A 5,938-nucleotide genomic window follows, 5' to 3' on the forward strand; every position below is an offset into this window, starting at 1 on the left:
GAATAATGAGATGAAAGGATTGAACTAGGAATAGGTTATCACCCATTTCCCTGGGTTCTTCTGCCAGCAAGATGTCCACAGTTCTCTCTATTATGATGCATTTCTCAGGATCTTGCCTCAAGTATTAAGAAGAAATGTTCACCCGAGGTAAAGAATATCAACTGGCCTGAAGCAGTGATTCGGGAAACATCACATCTGGCCAAACAACAGGAGGCCCCCTATGGATGGCCCACTTGAAGGTACTATGGAAACACACTCTTTAGGTTCATTTCAGAATAATGAGTCTATTTTAATCAGTGACCCATATTTAAGACAAAACTATGAGATGTTCAGCCACATTCCTCTCTCCTGTATGCAAGGGTGGATGATCCAGTCAATCGGTAGTGCCTCTAACTCTAGACATCAAGATACACTCCAACTCCAGAATGGGCTCCTGTTGAACAGTAAACATCTCTAGCCAACGTGTGGACCGTTAATTGATTTTTTCCTCTTTTGTCTACATTCTTTGTTTTTCTTATGTTCAATTAGCCACCATAGAGTACATGTTTAGTTTTTGATGCAGTGTCCAATGACTCATTGTTTGCATAGAACACCCAGTGCTCCTCACCGCATCTGTCCCCCTTAATACCCATCGCCCGATACCCCCTCTTCTCCCCTCCCCTCACCCTTCTGTAATCCTCAGTTTTTTGCAGGAATCCAGAGTCTCTCGTGGCTTGTCTTCCTCTCTGATTTTTTCCCATTCAGTTTTCCCTCCCTCCCCCTATGGTCCTCTGCACTATTCCTTTTTTTTTTTAATTCCTTTTTTAAAGTTTTACTGTGTTGTTAGTCATCATACAATATGTCATTAGTTTTTGATGCAGCATTCCAAGATTTATTGCTTATGTATAACACCCAGTGTTCGATACAATACGTGCCCTCCTTACTACTCACCACCAGTCTCATGCATCCCACACCCCTCCCCTCCAAAACCATCAGTTTGATTCTCAGGGTCCACAGTCTCCTTTTTTGATCCTTTTGGTGAACAGAACAAAATCATGTAGTCTCCATCTATGTGCCAGAACACACACTGAGCCCTACCTTTTGGGGACTATTTAAAATACTTCATTTAGATAAGTATCGATTTTATGTATTTCCCTCCACTCGTCCACTCGTACAGAAATGCTGTATTGAAAAAACAGTGATTTGTTTCTCATAATTACTCATGAAGAGCCTGTTTTTCCCACACACAGTGACCGAGAAATTGGTCAGTGAGTTCACAAAGGTCGAGAGATAATGAGGTACCTAGCCTTAGCTACACACAGAGAAAAAGCAGATCAAATACATAGATGGTGAAAGAAAGACATAATTTGATTAGTATGTGCTTAGAGAAATACGACTTTGGAAAATGGAATTGGTATTAACACTGCTTTTGATTTCATCTGGGACCCATGTTAAACTTTGTTCTAGAAATATCTGGTGACTCAGGATGGTAAAAATGGATAGGGATGGTGTTTTCAATCAAGAATGGGACCTCTATTTATTCTCAATATGTGTTTCTTTTTCCCTCTTCACCCTAAAGTTGGACTAGTGACTCTATGGGGGGGGGTCACCTCCCCTCATTTTTTTTTCAAAAACAGAGGGTTAATGTGTGAGGCCAGAGTTCAACTTTGGAAAGGAAGTCTTTCCTCTCATGTGCCACCCTTGTCTGTGACTAGGCACCTGTCTGGACAGAGGAGTTGGCCACTGTGCAGCTGTAGTGACTCTGAAAGGTCTATGATGACACCATCACCATGGCGATGAGAGATACACCTCTGCTGTGCTGTCCAATCGTCCCTCTTTGAGCTGAGTGAGTCACTGAGACACGTACAACTCTCAAGGACGGGAAACAGAATCGGAAATATTTTGTGTGGCTGCTGTTGTGATATGTTCTTACAGATCTCCGGACTGCTGTTTGCTGTGTTAACCAGATAGTTCACTCTTCCTCCAAATATTTTCACATCATTGAAAATTTGTGAATTGATAAAGATGTGGTATATATAGACAATGCAATACTATGCAGCCATTAAAAACACGAAATCTTGCCATTTGCAACGACGTGGATGGAACTAGAGGGTGTTATGCTGAGTGAAATAAGTCAATCAGAGAAAGACAATTATCATATGATCTCCCTGATATGAGGAATTTGAGAGGCAGAGTGGGGGGTTTGGGGGGAGGGAAGAAAAAAAATGAAATAAGATGGGATCGAGAGGGACACAAACCATAAGAGAGTCTTAATCTCATGAAACAAACTGATGGTTGCTGGTGGGTGTGGAGGTAGGGAGATGGTGGTAGGCTTATGGACACTGAGGAGAGTATGTGCTATGGTGAGTACTGTGAAATGTGTAAGCCTAATGATTCACAGACCTGTAGTCCTGGGGCAAATAATACATTATATGTTAATAAAAACAATTTAAAAAAAAAGAGAGAGGATACAAAATAAGGATCAGAGCAACATGTGAGGCTAATAGCATCATGAATGGCTTGGATATCTGGAGCCAAACTCCAACGTTGAAACCATCTTGGTCTCAAGGATGAGCATTGGTGTGAATGTGGGTCTGGAGCATAGGGAAGCTGCAGGGCTTTGGAACCCTCTGTGTGAATACCTCACTAGGGACCTGGTGCCCCACTGTCATCCATCAGCAACTTCACTCCACAAACTACAGGTCATGTCATAAACAAACCCGACAACCAAGTATGGTGAGCTTGAGGACACCATTGGGTCAGTGGTCAGCATATAGCCCCCCAGCAAGATGATCATTTATCTCTAGGAGGTATGTTCCTTCTGTTGATATCACAGAGTCCAGCTTCCTTCCGGCCGGCATCCCTGAGACTGGAAGATTTGTGGTTCACCTGCTGACTCCTCCTCTTCCTTCTGATGATGGTGACGGCAATGACAATGGTGGTAAGCAACACGAAGTAAGAATTCACTACGTGACAACCGTGTTCACCTTTCACCTGCATTATATCAGCTAATCCATACAAGCCAATGTAATAGGTTCAAGCATTTTTGCTCTCCTCCTACAGAGGAAAAAAACAAAAATGTAAATAGAGAGGGCCAGTGACATTCCTAAAGTCCCGCCTCTAGAAAGTGAGGGTGCCAGGATGCAACTCTGGTGTGATTGACTCCCTGGCTAGCGTTCTTCATTAGTCTACAAAAACTAGGTCACACGGATTCAAAACTCAGTTCGATGCTTAGAGTTAAGTTTGTTGTGTGCATGAGTCTTAAATTGAATAATAAGCCAGTTCAAGGGGGTGGGGGGACTTGGACCAAGCCAGTAAGTTGTCTAATTTGGCCAATTATTAACTAAATGGCAAGTCATTTCGTTTAAGGTAATTAAACTATCAATCATGTATAGGTGGTAATCATGGCTTGGTTACAGTGATTAACAGCTTTGCTCAGTTTTATCACCTCCAAGTTGTATTTCTCAAAGCATTCTCTAAGGCACCCGAATTTTGCAGGTGTCCCACTATGGTCAGGGACAGGGAAGTGAGCGGAAGCAAGCCATGTCAAAGGGGTCTGTAGCTTGACCTCAAGAACCATCCAGCCTTGAACAAGACCCCTTGTGAATCTCCATGGCAGTCCAAATTCGGCTCTCTATGGCCCCTCTTTGAGGAGGGGAATATACAGTTCCCATTGTATACAGGGAAGTCCTGCTACATCCTTCTCCTCAGGCTCCTCATGGTCTTTCTCCTCCTAGAACTGCAGCATTTGCTTTGCCCCCATTGGACTGCCTCACATCAGCTCCCTGCTTCCCAGAGCCCCGCCTGCAGCACAGATCATCAAGACTAGGACAGGTCCCCAAGGAACAAGGGCATGGGATTCGCTTTGCATTATGTAGGCCCAGCCCAGCCAGTGTTGAGTATGTCGGCCCAAAGAGATGATTTACAAAGGATACTAGGACAAAGAATTGTCAGCATGTGCACATGCACACAAAATGCTATTGGGTTTCATCCATCAAGATGCCTTTGAACAGATCTCATAAACATAAAAAAAAATGTTTATGATGGTGAACAATGCACTTTAATATCTCCTGAACAATTTGTGTTATCAGGAGTGCCCACTGCAATATTTTCTCGTTTTTGTCCTCCCCTGCTGCTACTGACCACTTCAGAAGAGATGAGCTTCCAACTGTATTAATAGCTTTTTCATCTTCCTGCCACTGCTCTCTCTAAATGGCTTGCTGTTATCTATGCATGAAATAAATAATGGCTACCTTTCATGTCTCCCAAATTCTCCTTGTGCCTAGCAAGATTAGAGAAATGAACTCTCTACAAGGGCTCTCCAAATTCCTGTGCTGCAAGCAAACTTGGGAAGGCTAGTTCTATAGGGAGCCAGTGGGAATTAGGGAATTCTGGACCTTTTTCTTTTGGTCGCAGGGGAGATTTCATATAGTCTCAGTGTAAGGTGCTCAGCAGTTGGGTGAAGACTTCACTGGGTTGAAATCCTTTTTACAAATTCTGGTAAGTTCATGGCTAGTTTTCTGTGGAGAACTGTGTAACATGGCAGGTAGACATTATACCCCCAAATCTAACAGACATGGGTTCAAATCCCAGCTCTACCACTTGACTAGCTCTGTGACCTTAGGTAAGTTGCTTGGCCTCTCTGATGCTCACTCTCACCTATTTGAGAAAAACAACCACAAAAGACTATAACTTTGGGTTTTTTTTTTCATGATCATTTAATTATCCCCACTTTATAGTTGAGCAAACGGATCCAGAGAAGTTCAGTAGTGTGTTCGTGTCCACAACTGAGTGTGAACGGCAAGGGCTGGAGTCAAATCCAGTTTTGTCTGATGGCAAAGTTTGTGTTTATTCCAGCCAGATGATTAGCACCAGGTTATCAGGTTATCAAGTTAGTCCGGATGACCTGAAGAGAGCCAGGGCCCATAGGAGAGACCCAGATGTAAGTCTTAACCAGCTCTTCTGATGCGGTCGATCTGGGTCCACTTATAAGTACTGCCATCATGAATTATGGGGTCAGCAGCCAACATGAATGTCAAAGTAAGAACAGCTTATCATCAAAATTCTCTGAGCTTACCTGGGAGATGACATGGGTGGGGTGGGCTGGGACGTGGCCAGTGTTTGGTGTTAGAGATATTTGGGTTTAAATATGTGCTTTGTCTCTTGCCACAGGTATGTCTTTCTGAACCTCAACATTTCTATCTACGAAACAAGGATGATAATTCTTACCTTAGAGGGATGTTTTGAGGATAAAGCAGTGAAGAGAAGAGCATGAGCTCAGCTCTCCTCCTCCTCATCATCATCATCACTAGTGACAGGTAAATAACACAGCAAGCTTCGAAGAGGCCCCAGCTCATCCTCCATTAGAAGAAACCACAGGAATAAATAAATCTTCATGACCTTAGATTAGGCAAAGCTTTCTTAGATCTTATTACCAAAAGCAGAAATGACAAAAGAAAAGAAAAGCAGATAAGCTAGATTTTATCAAAATTAAAGCCTTTTTTTTCCATTTAGAGGATGCCATCAAGAAGCTGAGAAAATGGCCCACAGGCTGGGAGAAAAATATTTGAAATCATGTATCTGGTAAGGGACTGGTCTCCAGGATATGTGAGGAACACTCATGAGTCAATAATGAATAGACAAAAGCCAGCTATAAGTGGGTAAAGGAGCTAAATAGACATCTTCCAAAGAAGACAGGCAAATGGCCAGCAAGCACATGGAAAGTTGCCCAACACCATTAATAATCAGGGAAAGGGAAATCCAAACCATGGTGAGATGCCAGTTCACACACACTGGAATGGCTAGGACTGAAAAATATAAGATACCAACCAGGATTGAGGAGGATGGGAATATGTTGGTATCCTCGTACACTTTCAGTGGAAATGTAAAATGGGGCAGCCACTTTGGAAAATAGTTGGCCAGTTCCTCAAAAAGTCAAATGTAGACTTTTCATATGACT

Source organism: Mustela lutreola, chromosome 11 (assembly GCF_030435805.1).
Source record: "Mustela lutreola isolate mMusLut2 chromosome 11, mMusLut2.pri, whole genome shotgun sequence".
In the NCBI taxonomy this organism is placed as follows: Eukaryota; Metazoa; Chordata; class Mammalia; order Carnivora; family Mustelidae; genus Mustela; species Mustela lutreola.